Below are 19,970 nucleotides of genomic sequence, written 5' to 3'. Positions count from 1 at the left end.
TTTTGTTATGAAGAATTATCTCGAAGAAAGCTCCTTTTTTTCTTCCCAAACACACATGCACACACACAACTTACACACACAGTTTTTGTAAATGGCTGCAACACTTCTTATATATTCCCAGAGTGGAAGGAGCACTGCTAAACAAAAAAGTCCCTATGTTGAATATACCTGGAACTTTTGAGTAGGGATCATAACTTCTAGTCGAGGAGGAAAATAGGACAGTAAACATGTCAAAGGCGCACATACACTGTTGTTATGTAACTGCTGGTTAAAACATGTGATGCTGCAGGAAGATAATTATCCTTAGGAAACTTCTGAAAATATACTACACTGCAAGGGGATTTGATTTCATCAACAACTGGAAATGAAATATCAAAAGATTTTAACTTTTTCCTATCATATTTAATTCTAATCCAACCCTAAAAAGGAAGCACCCTCTGCTGGATTATGTAAGATATAACTGTGACCCAAAAGTAAAAAAGAGTGAGTCTAGTTATAATCAGAGAAGGGAATTATTACTGTATATTCACATGTATCAGGGAATTCACTGCCTGGCCTACATCCAAGACAGCCTTTTTGGAGATTTAGAAAATATAGCATTTATTTTTGATATTTTAGTATGAAGATTTAATATTGGTGACTAGAATGTGTATGAAGACCTAAAAAGTCTAGAGAAGCTCATCTTAGCCCAGGTTACTTAAAACAATACATGAACTATATATTCTAATATATAGTCTAGTGATTAAATATGTCAAACTCAAATTATACTCAATGGTTAAAGACTTTTAAACTTTCAAACTAATCTTGCAACTTTCCTGAATGTGGTAGTAAAATGCTAAGTATTTTTCTGTTTTTTTTTCTTTAAAAATATTAAGCGAATACACGACCAATTTATATTATAAAATAATATTCATTTACTTAAATTACTAAGCAAATATTCCATTTTTTTCTCTGTATTATCACTCACTAAGGTATTCCATTTGATATTTTTCCAGTTTATTTGCTTGTTAATTAGCATTTACTAGTAGTTGATGATATCTGGAAGTATATGGCACGTTAAATCTTGTTGAATGAGTGAATAACTCAAAGACTCATAAACACAGGCATATATCTCCAAAACTTACACTCAAGCTAAAGTTCTGGAAACAAGCAAAGGCTGTTCTATGTCTTTGCAGCTTCTAATTTAAGAAGAAATTGTTGTTGTCTGCTTGAGTCAGATTACCCTCAGCATAACACAGAGAATCTACTCTGTGCTGTTTATTATGAATTTATTGAAGATTTTAAATGCTATAATATTCTAGAATTTTTTCTGTAGTTAGAATGATCAGGATTCTTGAAAAAAATATTTCTAGCTTGATAAGTTTCTTATAATACTTTTGAAGCATATCCATGAGTTTCTGGAATTTTTTTGTTTGTAAAAAAAATGAAATAACCATCTTTACAGGCCGGGCGCGGTGGCTCAAGCCTGTAATCCCAGCACTTTGGGAGGCCGAGACGGGCGGATCACGAGGTCAGGAGATCGAGACCATCCTGGCGAACACGGTGAAACCCCGTCTCTACTAAAGAAATACAAAAAACTAGCCGGGCGAGGTGGCGGGCGCCTGTAGTCCCAGCTACTCTGGAGGCTGAGGCCGGAGAATGGCGTGAACCCGGGAGGCGGAGCTTGCAGTGAGCTGAGATCTGGCCACTGCACTCCAGCCTGGGCTACAGAGCGAGACTCCGTCTCAAAAAAAAAAAAAAAAAAAAAAAAAAAGAAACCATCTTTACAATACAGGCTACAATTCCTTATACATTTTTGAAAAAAGTAGGCACAATAATGTTCAAACTTTGGCTGATTCAAAGTGGGTAGCAGAATAAAATTAGAATACAGGTCTCCCTCATTATTTATCTAGGAATCGATTGTAGAAGACTTGAAGTTATTTGAAGGACTGTGTGTGACTTTTGGTCACTGATAGAAGGAAAGGATCCTAGGAAAGCAGAATATTATAAGCACTAACCAATCATTTGTATCAAATCTAGAATCTAAAGTTAATTTGCCTATCTGAAACATAGGACAATTTTGTTCTTTTTTATAATTGTTATTAGCATACTGAGATTCTTCTGGGACCTTGCTCTCCATTGAGATCTCTCTGTCTCTCTCTCTTTCTCTCTCTCTGTTGCAAGGTGAAATACATACATCTGCATGCTCATGGCACATTAGGGGGCTGGACAACAGAATCAGTGCAGGAATGGAGACCAATGGGCTGGAATTCCAGTTCTACCCATGCTTATTATCAAACCTATTACTCTTCTGAGCTTCACTTCATTCATCTGTAAAACTGGGTTAATATATTATTTAGAGCCACTGTGAGCATCAGAAATAATGCACACAGAGTGCTTGAAAACTTAGGAAGCTCTCAATTAAGATTAACTTATGATCATTACTTATCCAGCATCATTTCTTCCATTGCCTGGTGATTCCTCTAAGTTTCCCCACACTATTTCACAGCTCTAAGCCAATAAGCATATTTTTTCTCTTTGTTGATCCTACTACTCTCCATAAATCTGGAAACCTCCTAGTTATCCTTCAATATCCCATTGAAGAATACACTTTGCAATGCTTTTCCTGACTCTTGCAAGCAGAGTTATTGCTGCTTCCTTTCTGCCAGTATAATTCCTCATGATTTGATTGTTGCTTTTTTCATGCTGTATTGCAGTTATTTTACCTGATGCCTATTATGTAATAGGTACCAATAACGTACCTATTTTGAATTTTGAATAAATAAATGTAATAGAACTCTGGTTAATAAATATTGATTACGTATTATTATGTACCACATGGTATCAATACTAAGTGCAGAAAAGAATACAAAGAAGAGTAAGAAAAGATCTCAAGGGGAAACCAAAAAATGAAAACATCAAAGAAAAGAATGAGCAGTGAGCAATACAAAGGAGTATAGTATATAATAAATTCCACCAGAGTGATACAGACAGTAAGAACTATACAAGACAGCTGGAGTATAAAGAAAGGGCTGCATTAACAAGATATTGTTGAGGTGGAACTGCGAAGACATGTTAAGTTTTAGATGTGAGAGAGCGTGAGGATGACAGCACTGGTAACGAACAATAGAAAAATATTCAATATAGAAAACATTAATGATAAAAGCTAACAAAGCCTGTTCTAAACAGCCTACAAAAACTAAATCCTTTAATCTCTACGACAGCCCTGTGAGGTGGATTCTACTATCACAATTTTGCATATGCAGAGATGAATTTCCCAGAAGGTCATGCGATTTGCTTCCAAGGACACTCAACTAGTGGCAGATTCGGAATTTAAGTGGAGGTGGTCTACCCCCAGAGGCTAAACCCTAACCACTAGTCTACACTACTATATGTATAAGTATATCATGAGTTTGAGAGGTATTTGTATGGAATAGGATGATACTGATAGAAAGAATTATTCTTAGAATGCAGTGATTGGATGGCTGACTGTCTCCATATGTGTCTGTCCCTCTGTTAACATCAGTAAAGTGCCTTATTCAGCCAACTTGGAGACTGAATGAGGCACTTGAAGGAGAAGGCTCTGGGCCTGGCAGGCTGGTGCCACAAAAGACATGATGCTCTTCTCTACACACTCAGAAAAAAGGGGACCCACTACTGCCCATAAGACAATTGGATGGCATATGGCTTAAGCTGCATTGAAAGAGTTTCCCCTTTCAAGTTTGTGTCTCATGTTCACTAACAAGCATTCAATTTGGCAGCAGTATAAAAGAGGGTTTCAATATGTTGGCCTGCAAAATGCTCCCTGACCTGAGCTCAGAAGCACCCTGAGCTGTCTATAAGCCTCAAACTCTACTAGATTTGTACTTGAAGGGTTGGGATTTATAAGTGATATCCAAATGTCGTTTGTAAAACAAATAAGGAAAGAAAATATGAATTGTACATAGCTTAACCTAGTATTAGTTTAGCTTTTGAATTTTTAGACATAATATGCAACATTTGCCATTTAATTAATAGAGCTTATATGTAACTATTCAAGCTAAGTTACAGAGCTGGACATGACCTTTTATAGACATAGGACAGCATTTTGAGAATTAAAAAATTATTATTATTTTTAATTTAGAAGCTTAGTGTATTATAGTGCAAAGGACAGGAGAGGAGTAACCAGGAAATTCTAGCTTCTGGAGTGTAGCCTTGGCTGTGCCACTAATTAGCTAGGTAACTTTTGACAAGTTACCAGCCCAGAACTGTGGAATATTACAGCTTGGAGTTGCATGAGATGTCATCCTTTTAACCTTTCTCATCCAACCAACCGAGAAACTGAGGCTTGGAAAGTTTAAATAACTTGACAAAGAGGTTATGTTTTTAGTCCATAAAGTTCTCATAACATTTTTTGTATAAATGAGTAATAAATAAATAATTTGTAAAACTCTTAGTTTCAAAATTCTATGATCCCAGGAGGCTTTAAGTTTTTAGAAAGCATTTTCCTATCTGTATTAGAAATATAAGAATGTGGGTTTTTATGAAAACTCACATTTTCATATGATGGTGTAGATGTATTTAATAATTTCTAAAAATTGACAGTCTGCCTTAAGTGATTAGGCAGATAGTCTCTAATTCATCTTGCCTGAGGTAATTCCCACTGACTTCAAGCCTTAAATGAGGTATGGAGAAAAATGAGAAATGAGCCCATAGAGTTATAATATTAAAGAATCACAGAGATTGTAACCATAGAGGATTTTGACTAACTCACATTAATTATCCAATTTGTGAAAGAAATAAAAGAATTATGGAGAGCTAAATTCCTGAAAAATGAGTACTTCCAGTACTCTTTAATGAAGTCATATCTTTCTATTTACAATATTTCCTTAAAGTTACATCATTTCTGAGGGTGCTTTGTGTGTGCATGATTGTTGATCTATGTTCTATAGCTTCCACACTCTCAAAGGATGCTTATTCCTTGAAGGAGAGTTCTATTGCCAGTGGAAACTGTACAATATTAATGTGGAAATTGAATTTCTAGGGCAAACTAAACAAAAGCAAGAAACTAAAGAAAGGCTCTCCACATACTGGGGTAGGGAGAAATGCCCACTCCCTCGTCACACACAGACACACACACGCATTCATGCACAGCAGGAAGTATGAAGGATAAGAGAGATGGGAACACGATTTACTGTTGCCTCATGTTCTGTAGGCACTGTGAAAAACACTTTATAAACTGTGAGCTCTCACAAGTTTTAACAAATTTGGATGGTGATCCAGTGCATCTGATCTAAGAACTGATTTAAGGAACTCTTCACTACTGGACACCTATTTGCCTTTTTGGCTTTTTCTGAAATTTAGTTAGAAATCCAGATGAACTGATTTCATTGCTTCTAGGACTTTAAATATTTTAGTTTTAATTCAGCAAAATGATGTTGGAAACTCTCCGCCGCCCCCCGCCCACCTCCTGTCTTCCTAATTTAAAAGCATTGTTAATCCATGCAAACGTTTTGATCATTGTTTTCCTTGTATCTTATACTTTTTCTTTTCTAAGAATGTTTTATGCTTTTCCAAGCCAAAGTTTGTAATTCCTGCAATACTAGGGGACTGATTAATCATTTTAATCCCAGTCACAAGTTATCATATAGCTTTTGTGAATGAAATTTTTAATTAGCCAAAGCAAAAAAAAAAAAAAAAAAAAAAAGATGAGTTTGAGGAATTTAGAATACAGATCCTAATTCACTTGTTTTCAAATTCTTGTCCAATTGATAATGAATTATTTCAGAGGTTGTAAAATCTAAGGTCTTTTAAAAAATTTTTGCATGGGTTTATAAAACCTGAAAAATAAAATGAATGCTGGTAGTGATTAAAACATACCAGAAAATAATTTTTGAGAAATGAAAATTATTAAATATATATCAAATATATTAATTTATATCCCAAGGAAATTGTGCTATAGTATATGAGGGATGAAGACAGAAAGAGCCTGGGCCAAAAAAACTTGAAGTTAACGTAGGTGGTAGACAATCATTTTTTATAGGACATGAATAGGAGAGATCAATTTTTGACCTTCCAGTGTCATAAGCATATGTGAAGTTGGGAAAACTCAAATCCAGAATAAGCTAATTTCAATATTTGGGGTGTCTGGTCTGTGATGAGTCAAGTTAGTTTATCTGCAAAAAATAATTCTAAAAGTTGTCAAGTTTTAATTTCCAGGTGAGAATGTGGATCATGAATCTAAGCATTATAGATGATCACAGGAGATCTTGAAAGAAGGATAAGTCAAGGGAAAGGATGGCAAGAGCCACAGGGATGATCTCTCACGCAGAGAGGGAGTCATAGGAAAGAGTGGTCACCCAGGAAGGAGGAGCTATGAAAAATACTTGCCATGCCTGGTGGCCACACATTGGACAAACTGTAATCTAGTAGATTTATGAACTCTTGAGGGATAAGGGCAGTGGTTAAGGAAGCTGCACATTCTTTTCAGACCTTTCTCTGCATAACATTCCAAAAGCCAATCACATATTGCTTTCAAGAGGCCAGGGACTGACTGAGATACACATAAAGGGTTAAAATGTATTACCTCTGTTAGTGTCATTTAGAAATAGGATAGGCCTAGGCAGGCCTACCATAGCATTGACATCTCAGGTTTTCATAGAGGAGAAACAATGTTAAGTAGATAACTTGACTATTGTTTTCTGGCTGTCTTAGGCTGGACTTGTCCTGAGTTCATCCTAACCAACATTGGTGTCTTACAAAGTCTGAGAAGAACAAGGCAGTTGTCCTATCTTTGATACTTCCCAGTACATTATTTTTTCTAAGCCTTTTTTGGATGTATCTCCATTTTACATCCATAAGAATTGAAGAGCTTTAAGTGACAGCAGCAGGTTCACATCTTCTCTTGAAAATAATCCTTTAGTACCTTGATGCATTTCTATTATGACAGCAAAATAGATTTGAAAAGGCATAAAATCTGGAGTCAGGAAACCCTGAGTTCAAGTTCAAATTTATTGTCTACCCATTATTTTGCTCTGTAAGCCTCAATTCCCACAAAAATAAAATGGAGATAATTATACTTACTTTGCTGGGCTTTTGTAAAAATAAACACAAATGTAGATAAAGCATCTGGCCCATGGTGGGTGTTCAATAAAAAGAAGCTATTATTAACTACATCCTGTTCTTTAGGAAGAGTATTATTTGGTTTAGTACTGCACTTTTACTTGGGCAAGAATTATAATTATCAACTTCTAAGATTAACCAGTACTTATATGTACAGTTTTCCCAAAAGGAAGGAAAATCTGTGGCTCCTAAAGTGTGCTATATTTGTGACAAGTTTCCTGCACTGGCAATGGCAGAGCTTTTGGGAGCCACTTCAGATTATAATATTCCATGGTAATTCGTCCCATTTTTTTCCAGTGGGTGATGATGTCACTCCTGTGTGATCCAGCCAGGCTGGAATAAACCTTCCAAAACTATCTTGAACGTTGGTCCGGTTTGCTCATATTTGAGAGGAGATACTTCTGTGACATTATTTTGCTAATTTTCTTCTCTGCCACATATTTCCACATGAAAAGAGAGGGCAGCCCTTCTCGTGAGTTGTATCTACTTAGAGCCAACTGGGTAAAGCATTTATGAATACATTTTCGTTACATTGGCTACATCTTTTAAATGGGCTTTGAAAACTAATCTTAGGATAGCTAGGTAGTTTCCTTTGACCAGGAGAGATTGCAGAGTGCTTTTCTCACCTCCTCTCTCTTAGAGGTTTATAATGTGAAACATAAAATACTAAGTTACTATCGTCAGCAGAATCAGAACAGTTGAAAATATCAGAAAATGTACTGATATGCAGTTATCAGTCCCCAAACCCCACCCAATCAACAGATCTGGTGGATCTGTTTAATTTTTAGCTCTCTAGTATCTACAGCCTACTTATTTAGACCCTCATGAGGGATTCAGAACAGATTCAAATTGCCTATGGAAAATGCACTATTTCATTTAGCACACATGTCCTGAAGACCCACTCTGTGAAAGACAATTGTAAGGATAAAAACAAGAGTAGGATGTAGGCTCTGCTATCAAGAAATTTTTCATTTGGTGAAAGAGATAGCCATGTACATAAAAAAAAGAAAACTCACAAAGAAAAATGTTGTGTTATAAAGGATAGAAGCAATGTTGTGCTGAATAGGTATTAATTATAATCAGAGAAATTGGGAAGCAGCTTACATCCCTGGACCAGGAATAAAATGTAGAAGTTCAACCCCTGGGTGTAAGTGCTCAGCATGGAAGAAACATCACGAGTGTGAAAGGAAAGAGCACAATATGACTGGAGCGCGGGCAATCATCTGGCAGGGCTGGAGCAGTTCACCCGGAGCAGAGTCTTTCTAAGACAGGTGCAGCCCTATCAGATAAACTTGAATAGAATGTTCCATGTAGACTGGAGAATATGAGGTGAGAGGCAGGTGCGGAGGGGTGAAAATGGTCTAATTGGGTTTTGTATATGTTCAGTTTGAAGTGTTAGCAGAATTTTAGGTTCTCCTTGTCTAAGAGGCAGCTAGAGTGTTTAGAGCTGAGAGGAAAAGAAACTGAAGACAGTTTGACTTGCAACACCATAAAAGTGGTAGTTTCAGTCATCAGCATGAAAATGGTAGTTACAGTCATCAGCAGAAAGGTTGTAGTAGAAACTACAAAAGTGGACAAACTAACCCAACAAGAAGGTGTAGATCAAGACCAGAGGAAGGTAAAGATAGATCCTTGGGGTATTCCTACCTTTAGGGCATAAACCTAGAAAGTAGGGTCCATGACAGACATAGAAAAGAAAAAACTAGGGAAGCAGGAAGAGAACCAGAAAGCACATTATCATAGAATCCAAGGGGGAGAAAAAGCCTCAAAGAAGAGCTGGTTGCTAAACAGGTGGTTAATTCTGTCCAAAGGCTAAGGGTGACATATCAAAACAAAAACTCTGTAGTTATGAGGTCGCTGAAGGTACTTGATGCTTTTTAGCAGAGGTGTTGGTAGAGCTAGTAGATCAAGTAAAATTGTTAGCAGTTGAATAGTGCATCAAAAAAGGAAACAGAGACTTCAGATTTAGAGGTGATAGAGTGGAAGGCTGCTGATGGATTTTCAGGGATATCAGTTTGAAGTGTCTCTTGAGAGATGTACAGTTTTAAGTGTGCTGACTCCCAAATATTTTTTTGGCTCAGGCTTTGCAGAGTGTCTTTGTGTCAGGTTCCTGTGGAGAGGATATAAACCAAAAGCACTTGATTGTCTTTGCTGAAGAGTAATAAAGAAAGCTATAATCACTTGTGTGTTAGCACAGATGAGGTCAGCATCATACAGGGTGGGATTGCCAAAGACAGAAGCAGAAATTGCCATTTAATAAACAAACAAACAAACAAGGAAGTGTTACAGCAGAAACTCAAGGTACTCTTTGTGTCCGCCTTTATCCTCTACATCTAAGCCCGCTAGAGAAAGGAAGGGAACTTGTGGGTTTGAGGGACATAGTAATACAAATGGACAGAAACTTGAAAATCTTTTAAGATTGGCTACTGCATCTTTGATTTTCTTCCCTCAAGATTAGTATGGCTTTTGACAAACTTATTATCATCTTTGCAAAACAGGCAAATACATTTGACTTCTGTTAAGGCCAAGAAGGCCTTAACATTCCCCTCAGCTTGACTACACTTCAGACAAATTTCTTCCTGCCTCTAAGCCCCCCATCACCCTTTTCTTAGAATATTTACTTTAGAAAGCTTGTAGTTGCAAATTCTTTCTCCGTCCCTTTGAGATGTAAATCTTCTCTCAGCCTCTTGCCAGTTTTACTACCTAGGAATGTCTTTCTCAAAGACCTGGGAGTCATCCCTTTGAAATGGAATCATCAGGAAAGATAAGGTCCCTACCCCCGTTCTCTGTAAGAGGGCAGGAAGCTAACTTTCCTAAGTGATAATTGCCAGTTAGCAAACACAAATGGCCTAATCACACAGACAAACCTCCTCTCAATTCCCCCAGGTACTTTCCTACTACATTGCCTCAAAGCTTAAAAACCTTCCCATCTTGTTTCAATAGAGTTGAGTTTAGTCTCTCCAATTGCAATATTCTTGACCCCTACTGAAATACTATTGAGTAAAGCCTTCTTTCTTTGTTTAAGTCTGGCTGTTGCAATTTTTATTTGATATTTTCAGAAAGCATATGTTATTATCATTGGAGCTTTGATTCTCATTCTTTTTTATTTTTACTTTTTTATATTTTTAATGTTTATTTTGGAATAATTTCAAGTTTACGGAAATACTGCAAGAATAGTGCAAATAACCACTGTGTACTCTTTAGTCGGAAACACTAACATTTAACATTTTGCTATATTTGCTTTATCTCTCATTTTATATGTATGCATGCGCATGCACGCACGCGCATACACACACACACACACACACTTTTTTCCTTTTTAAAAAAATTCTTCTGTACATGCCCCCTATCTTCCTACATTGGCTCAATCTAGAAAGACAGGAATGATGTGTTTTACTGCCAGGTGGATGGACTGATCCAATAATTTGGAAGTATGGCTTAGTGGAATAGAAACTGAGAGACATATCCCAGCCAGCAAAACAGAGGCATTTCAGCCCTTCCCTGAAGCATGATCTATAGATACACAATAATTTAATGTTTTAAAATGTAAAGTGTCTATTAGTAATTTCTGATATTAAGGGGATTGTCATGCCGATCTCTGTATTGAGCTACTTCAGAAAAGTAGATTTGGGTCCTGAGTGATGAAATCTGAGCTCTAGAACATCCACTTGATTTAGATTTAGCTGCCTCCCATATGTGCTAAAGGATAAGGCCATGTTTTAAAAAGAGTTATGAAATATTTATTGAAAAAAAATACAGCAAATGTGCAGAAGCTGCTTTTCCAAACAAAATAACTTAGTCATTTTATTTTTATCCCCAAATTGTCTAAAGGCACCAGCCAACATCATGGGCTAACAGTTGAAAATGAAGCTGTTCTTGAGTCATATGAAGCCAGAAATAAAAAATAAAATAGCCAAAAAAAAACAAAAACAAAAAACAAAAAACACTTTTTGTGTGGTTGAAATACTATCATTTAAAAACAGCCAAGAGAACTTTTCAGCAATAAATATAGTTTCAAGACTATGTGTTAACTTTTTAATATCTCCAATTTTTACTAGACATTAATACATCCTACAAGGGGAAAAACGTCTTTTAATGGAAATGCTGATATTGTCACAATATGGTATTAAAAGAAAAACCTTAAATTTAACAGAGTTTAATTGAGCAAAGAATGATTCACAAATTGGACAGCCTCCTGAGACAGAGTAAGCTCAGAGAGACTCCAGTGTAGCCACATGGTTGAAGATTTACGGACAGAAATAGGAAACTGATGCACAGAAAATGGAAGTGAGGTACACAAACAGTGGATTGGTTACAGCTCAGTATTTGCCTTATTTGAACATGGTTTGAACAGTTGGTCACCTTTAATTGGCCAAAATTCAGAGACTGACACAACAGTTGGTTAGTTGGTTTACATATCCAGTTAGGTATCAGTTCACTACATACAGAGAAATGTTTAGGCTGAACTTAAAATATGAAAGGAGGTAGCTTTAGAGTAACCTAGGGTTTTCTTAATATGTCATATGATTCTGACATTACCTCTCATATCTTGAAAGTAAGTAAAAATATTTTCAGCAAAGTGCTTATCCCACATCCTAATAGATTTGGATGTTGAATTGAAAAATCACCATCCCTATTTGCCACTTGAACTCCCCAGTTAGTGTCATTTTATAGGATTCCTGATTTTCTAACGGCAGATTTCTGTGGGCTACACTTTCGCTGGCTGTCATGGTACTAAATTTTGTAATAAAAATAACTCCATGCTTTTATTTTTACTGAAGAAGGTGATGTCCATATATGCCAAGTTCATATGGTACAGAGGAGAGAATTGAGTAAGAAATAAGAACGAAACCCATACAGCCCTTTCCTCTGATTCGATCATTAAGGCATCAAGGGAAACAGCTGAATGTGTTCTCTATATATACTCCTGAAGTATTATATGAGAACGACAGAACCTTTCACAAAAGTTTATGAAAACAAATTTCACACTGAATTCTTTTATCATTTGAAGAGGAAGGTGTAACTTGAACATTCAAAAAAATCTACAGAGGCTGTGTTTGGGTTAAGAAAAAAAAAAAAAAAAAAAGAACACACTCCTGACAATCTTCTCACACCATGTTATTGAGCCCGCATTTCTTCTTATTAAATGTACCCATGAGTTTTTGTGACCATTCACCCAAAAAGGTCACTTGGCATTTTAGCTCCTGAGATGGGGACACACTAGGTGGGTAATAATGGCCAGAGAAGTCAAAGGGATAAACTTAGAAGCCACTGTCTCTACAACTTTAAAAACTCAAACCCTACCTCCTGTTGGGGCATAAAATTTTGAAAACCATTTGTAGAGGTATCAGTGAGAGCCTACGTATAAAAGAGGAATGATGCTTTGCAAAATCCCCCAAGACTGCCCGAGCTTTTTCATGGTAATGAAGAAATGTCAGTGGAAGTTGATGGGGCGTGTGTGCATGTGTATGGATGTGGGGGTGGATGGGGCGCGAGAGAGGGAAAGGCTGGCAGACTGAAATTTTACATCTGAAATGTCATTTGGAAATCACTTGTGTACTCCAAGTCCTAAACTCTTCTCCTGCTATTAAAAATGGTCTGCAAACAGGTCAGTCTGCTGTAAAAAATTGATTTGACAACAGCATTTTTAAGTCGTTGATGGCTTGAAGTTATCAGAGCAGCATTTTCTTCGGCTCTGATGTGGTGTGAACAGAGGCATGTTTATCTGCTATTTATGTAACAGCCTGATGAAAAAATAGGGCATGTGCTTCCCTTCTATTTGTCTTCTGCATTAACCTCATCTTGAGGTCAGGTGAAAATGCTATAGGTACTGATCGCTGCACGTTATCAGCATTATTGCTTAATGTGCCATCAACCACAAGTGCAAGTGGGCTCAGGATCGTCGCCGCGGTCTTCCCAGGAATCATTTATCTGGGGCTAACTCCGAAAAAATCATTTAGAATTGTGACATTTAAAGATAAAGATGAAAAGTTCTGAAAGGAGCAGAAGTCATCCACAGAGGGCCCTCTTGGCACCATAAATCAAAGTTTGTTAGAGCTGCAAATTGGAAGAGCATAACGCAGAGGTGCAAACCTTTAATGTGGTTATCCAACTCACTGGTCTCCACCAGTTACTAGACCACTTCTATTTTTGAGTTCTATTCTCCCAGTGTAGACTGTGATTTTTTGGCAAACAAACACAAAATCCAGGGTTAAAAAAGATAAAATGTATCTTGCATAAAGCATCTTTTAAATGGAAATGCCAAGTTCTTTATATATTTGAAAAATCTATTCATTACCTGGCTTCTAGGGGAGCCCCTTGTTTGCATTTTTTTCTGGGGCTGTTTCACCCCACTAGGCTTTCCAAATGACTGTTCACAGATGCTGAGGCTTTGGTCACCTCTGAGTGGTGTTTGGAAAGAGCATTGGGGAGCTGGGCTGCTTTTTGGCCTCCTTGCGTACAATTCAAGTCAGAACTTTTGATCTTAAGGGAATATAGAGTTTAGAAACAAATCTGCATTCAGTTTGGAATATCTGAAGATGATAGTAGTTAGGAAAAAGGATGTTAGGCATGGTTTGTATGCAGGCTATGATAGGTACTTCCTTTCCAAAAAGGTGTTTTTTAGTGCTACAAATTAGTTATCATATTAGTATTAGAAGCTTTGTTAAGAATTCCAAATAATACACAATTGTGATTATACACAAGGTGTTTGCAAGTCCCATCTTGTAGGTATTAAGCCACAGAATATTTTATACATTTTAATAACTGATAGTCAAATGCCTTGCTAAATACTACGCCTTTTGAGGAGAAGCAGTAGAGAAAGAATACAATTGGCTGTTTATATTTTTGTCTTATTCATAAAGAGAATAAAATTATGTACAAAGTATTTATAAGGAATTTATCATCCCAAATGCATTTTAATGGTTGTAGATAAATACTTCTGTTTTGAGAAGGCTTCAGAGCTATAACAGAAAATGAAATAAAGGGCTCATGTGGAAAGAACTTTACAGCATGCTGCAACTTGATTGTTCACACTTCAAAGCAATCCTAAGAAAAACTGTAAATAAGGACTAGGCATAAAACTCTGCTGGCACCTGGGAATACTCAGCCCACTGCACAACAGAACAGAGTCTGAATTCTGGCAAACAGCCAACCTCTGTGGCTAAATCTGGAAAGGCTTAATGTACACTGAAGAACTGATGTACTCAGAAACTATGTGGGTGTACTTAGCTTCGTGCCACTTAGAGAACTCATTGACTTCCCTGAATACAAAATAGATCCGGTCATCATGTGTTACACCGGATTCTAGTACTGCTTGCCAGTCCATAATAAAACACAGAGTTTATAGGAAGGACTCACCTTTCTCAAGAGATACTTCTACTCTCTCTCATTTTTAATGCTCATTTGAACTTATTAGAATTTCCAAAGCATTTCTCAAACACTTTAACAAGATGAAGATATACTAGCAAAGGTAATTGGGTGAGCATTACTAAGTGTGAGTCATAAGGAGTGTAACAAAGGCTTTGAGTGAGTCATCTGCCCAAGTTACCAGAGCTGTATACAACAAAACACCGCCTTTCTCTTTGTTAAGTGGTCAAACTACCATAACGTCTAACAGTATCAATAGCGTGTTTTTTTTTTTTTTGAATAGCTCATTTTTAAATATTCTCAGTCGTTTAAGTTTATGTCATATATTTTCCAGATTAAGGCTCTTTGGAACAGAAACCACTGTTATAAAGATAGGCAACAGATCACTTGCGTATTTTAAAACAAGAAATGCACAGACATTGTAGGGATTTGTTTTTTCATGATAGCCTGGTAATAAAAAATTTTAATACAAAACCTTTCATCTTCAAAGGATCTGAAAAACGTAATTATTCAATGCAATAGCAAATGTTAGATTTCTATTAAGTTAGCTGAATTTTCCAGTTTCTTTCCTTCCCTCAGCATACATTTGCCTATTGCTGGCTTCACCAGAAAAATAACAGCTTCAAATTTATCCCTAAGCTAAAACTCATCAAATGATTGACAAAATCTTAGCTAACTTGAAAAGTAACTTATATAAAACCTGGTTTGCTGTTTGGGGGCATATTCTGCTCTCAGCAAATGAATGCACATTTTTCTCCATTGATCAGTGGAAAGAAGTGACTATTCTTCAAACATGAAACTTTCTTATATAGCTAAATATCTTTTGTGCTACTATGAGTCATTCCTGAGCGTGTCTTTTATTCCTTTGTGATTTTATCAAAGTTCAGATATTTTTAAAAGATCTTGGAATTTTCTAAATAGGGTTCACGTAATATAGTCTCCAGCTATATACTTTTTTTAAAAAGGTATTAGAACGAATCCAGATCCTGACATACCATCTTGTGTTTAACATATGATCAGTCACCTTCTTAAGATGATAGCAACTTTGACGTTGCAAATGAACACGTTCCCAGGTGCTTGAGGCCAAAAAGAGGCAGGCAGTGAAACTAAAAGGAATTGCCTGAATATGACTGTTACTTCTATTTGTTGCTAGGTTTTTATTAGAATCTGTGTTGGTAAATTAATTTGGGGTGCACATATCATAGGGTTGATATTCACTTTGTGTCACCAATATGGCTATATTTCTTATTTAAACACTGAGAAATTTCTGTATAGATTGGTAGGTAGCTGTTGCTGCAGACAAATGTCTCTCTGTCTTTTCCTGCTGCTCTGGTCCCACACCAGGATTGCCATTTCTTCTTCCTACTTCAGCACCTGCTAATACCTTTACACAAGGAGCTTCTTGGGCTCTATTCCTGAGCCAAGACTAGCGTCTATTCTGGTTGGCTGGTGCCTACGCTACACATATATTGTAAAAGCCACCCCAGCTTCTGTGTATGGGAAGCAATGGAATCAGAGTGTCCTGACTGAATCCTGAGTTCCGCTACTCAGTAATGCTTGATTTTGGGTGGGTTGTTTACCTGCTCTGTGTCCCAGTTACTTCCTATGTAAAATGTAATAATAAGATGAATTAGCTCACGGGATTTTGTGCACAAAATAATACATGTGAAGTACCTAGAATAGTGCCTTTCAATAAATGTCCCATAGTGTTGTCATCTTCGCTGCCTGGTGTAGGAATAGAACACAAATTTCTTGATTGTGAGCTTGAAATTTTTACACTAGATAATACCCCTCTGGCTCCAATAATGCTGGTGATATAATAAGGTACTAGACTACAGCAACCGTTTGAGTGAGAAATGAAACCTATTTTCAATTTTCATTTATTTAAAAACATGGTTCACCTGAGAGTATTGCATGCTGATTTTCATTATTTACAAGAATGTTGTGTAAATATAAAGACTAGAGTTATTACTTGCATGCTATGAGCCAAGTAAAATTTAAATATGACTAAAGGAGAAAGCCAGGGAGTGCTCACTGCTACCTAGCACCGACCTTTCAGACGGGCAACTTGTTGAACAATTCTACCAGCAAAAAGTGCCTTATTAGCTGACCCTACAGCATCTCCACTGTCCAGGTAGAAACAGGATGGAGCAGTTGGTGAAGGGACCACATTGTTTTGTTTTATCTTATTGGTGGCATTTACATCTGTCAAAACTGTCCTCCCTGAGGAGTGAAGCATGGTGGATCACAGTCCTCTTCAGTCAAACTGATCAGTTCATTTAAAAATTATCTCCTGTAGGCCAGGCGTGGCGGCTCATGCCTGTAATTCCAGCACTTTGGGAGGCTGAGGCGGGCGGATCACCTGAGGTAGGGAGTTCAAGACATGCCCGACCAATGTGGAGAAACCTCATCTCTGCTAAAAATACAAAATTAGCCGTGCGTGGTGGTGCATGCTTGTAATTCCAGCTATTCAGGAGGCTGAGGCAGGAGAATCAATCGCTTGAACCCAGGAGGTGGAGGTTGCGATGAGCCAAGATCGTGCCATTGCACTCTAGCCTGGGCAACAAGAGCGAAACTCTGTCTCAACAACAACAACAACAAATTAGCTCCTGTATTCAGCGTAATTGCCAAACCCTGTCACTTCCGTTTTGTGTGTGTGTGTTGTGTGTTGAGGGGGCTCAGGGGGTTGTTGAGAGGAGAGGGTAAGGGGAAGAGGATGAAAGGGAGACGCCAGCGAATCTTAGTAAATGGGTTTTCTTTCTGCTGTGAATTAAATATCACCTTCCTTTTATCTCCACTTTTTTGGAGAGGGCATGGCAGGAATTAGCCACAGGAGTAATTGATTATTCTGTTGACACCTACTACACTGCCAGATGTCACATCACAGGCTGTGATGCACCCCTTCATTAATGGACTGTGGATCATAAAAATAATTTAAATTGGATGGTGTAAAAATAAACTGGATGGTTAAAACTGGCTTAGTGTCAGTCATATGAGCAGCCACAATGTACATTTTGTGCATGAAGAAAAGACAGAGTAGGCAAATTGCTGTTGGTCACATTTTGAAACATTGTTGATACAGAATATGTATTTATTTAGTTTTTAGGGATAGCTAAATTCAAACTGTATTCCTAAGTCAGCTGGATGTAACATTTACTTATTCATCTTTATAAATGAATGTCATGAGCAAAATTGCCTACATAGTGAGTTTTTAATTTTTAATAATTGAATGAGGTGTGGATACTCAATGGTTGGAACTCTCAGCTAATGTTTTTCTTCCCTCTGATTCATGAAGGTCCATGTACAGCAATGGGTGCGATATGCTTTAAATGGGAAAATGTGTAGTGGACTTTTAGTTTTCCTCATCAGGGGCCACATGATAACTTCAGAACTAGGGCTGAATTAAAACCTTCAGTGGCGAAAGCAATAGAAACCATTATGGAGATTTCTGTCTCCACCTTCCCATAGGTAATAAAAAAAATTAAATTGTAAAATGTGTGTAAGAAAGTTGAATGACATTTTGTTTTTCTTCCATGTTGTAGTTCTTTTGCTGGAAATATCAAATAATAAAGCATTCCTATTTGTCTTATTTTTTGTGCCCCTGTGTTTCTGAAACATTAGTCTCTTCATCAGATGATTCAGGATTTTCATTTGTAAAAGTATAATTTTTTTTTTACTTCATTTTATTTTACTGCCCGTGTAACAACCAAACTTAGACTTTACTTCTGATTCACAAAACTTATATGATGCAGATTCATTTAAAAGTGGTGAGCCCTAACCATACTTTGTTTATACTTTGTCTTACCCTCTTTCCAAATAGACACAATATGCTACCTAGTAGAGAGTGTCTTCCTTGATTAAAACTCTTGAATAGTTTCCCATTGTAATGGTTATGATGATGAGAATGAAAGTAACAGCAATATTTATAGAGCATTTGCTATTTGTCAGGTGGCAGTTATGTGCTTCTGATATATTAACTGATTCAATACAGAAAATAAATCTACAAGGTACTATTATCTGATTTAAGGATGTGAAAATTGGGAAACAGGAGTTGAATAACTCAAGTAAAATCACACAGATACCAAAATGGAAGAGTCAGCATTTGAACTCAGGTTTCAGTTTTAAACTGTATGTAAAATAAGACCTAAGTTTTAAATTTTTTTAATAGAAGAGAATGAAAATAATAAGACTTGAACACTGAATCTCTCTCCATATATTAATGTTCTTTTTTCTCACAAGTTTTGTATTTTTTGTATATCGTATCTACATTTAAAAATCAGATTTATATCTAAGTATCGAAAATTTTAAAATTTCAAGTTCCAATTGTTCTTTACCAGCCTTTCCTATATGAAATTTATATTCTGAGACCTAGTTATACTCAGTTATTGGTTCCAGGAGTTTTTGGTTATTGTTGATTTTGGAATTTTACCACAGATAATCCTGTCACCTGTGAATAGACACAGTCCTCTTTCTTCCTTTCCAATCTATAAACTTATGTTTATTTTTCTTGCTTTATTGCACTAGCTAGAATTTCAACTACAGTGTTGAATAGGACTAATGAGCAAGGACATAGTTGCCTTGTTCCTCATCTGAGGGAGAACATGTCTAGTTTCTTACCATTAAATATGGTGTTAATTGTAGGTTATTGGTAGGTGTTATATTGAGGAAGTTCCCTACATTCTTTGTTAGCTGAGGGTTTTTATCCTGAATAGTGTTGTATTTTGTCAAATCCTTTATCTGTCAATTGATGTGATCGTATGATTTTTTTCTCTTTCATCTATTGATATGATGCATTACATGATTGATTTTCTAATGCTGAACTAGCCTTGAATACCTGGAATAAACCCTACTTGCTGTGTAAGTATTTTGATTGGTACCTTGTTATCCCAAGAGGATTGATTCCAGGACTACCCTTGGTTACCAAAAGCCATGCATACCCAAGTCCACAGTCAGACCTGTGGAACTGCTGATATAAGAAGTTGGCCCTCCGTATTTGTGAGTTTTGAATGCCTCAAATACTCTGTTTTCCATCCACATTTGACTGTGGTTGTGGAATCCATGAATACGTAGGGACAACTGTATTTATTGCAAAAATCCCCATGTAAGTGGATCCATGCTGAACTGCAACCCATGTTGTTGAATGGTCAACAATACTCTTTTTGAAGAATCATTCTTGAGGTAATTTAAAAAGGTATAAATTTATTGTTAAGCACAGGAAGGAGGCCTATTTTAGTGAGTCTCTGCTAATCTTGGAGGGATGACATTTATGAAGCTCTTATGGAGCTGACATGGTTCCACCTTATGATGTAAGGTCTCTGTTGCTTTCTTCAGAAATTTGAACTTCAAATCACTGTCAAATTATATAATATGAAATTACACAAGTTTCAGAGAAATTTAATAATCCTTTACCTCTTGGTTACATATGACAGTATAGTCCAAAAATTATTCTCAGGGTAAAGGTGATAATGTTCAAGAAAAACATCTCCCAGATTTTGGGAGTTTTACCTGTAAGAATGTATTAA

The 19,970-nt window shown here is 36.7% G+C and overlaps 1 long non-coding RNA gene across 2 annotated transcripts in view; it reads right to left on the bottom strand.

The window, feature by feature from the left end:
- The window catches only part of LOC105475776 (uncharacterized), a 101,730-nt gene extending 87,165 nt beyond the window's left edge, over positions 1-14,565 (bottom strand). For both annotated transcript variants that reach the window (XR_011621637.1, XR_011621636.1), the window contains exon 1: positions 14,440-14,565. This is a non-coding gene — a long non-coding RNA (uncharacterized lncRNA). The remainder of the gene's footprint in view (positions 1-14,439) is intronic.
- Between the last annotated feature and the right edge of the window lie 5,405 nt (positions 14,566-19,970).

The sequence above is a fragment of the Macaca nemestrina genome, chromosome 4 (assembly GCF_043159975.1).
Source record: "Macaca nemestrina isolate mMacNem1 chromosome 4, mMacNem.hap1, whole genome shotgun sequence".
Taxonomy (NCBI): Eukaryota; Metazoa; Chordata; class Mammalia; order Primates; family Cercopithecidae; genus Macaca; species Macaca nemestrina.
The sequence above is the reverse complement of the archived record's forward strand: the minus strand, read 5'-3'. Positions and strand labels throughout refer to the sequence as shown.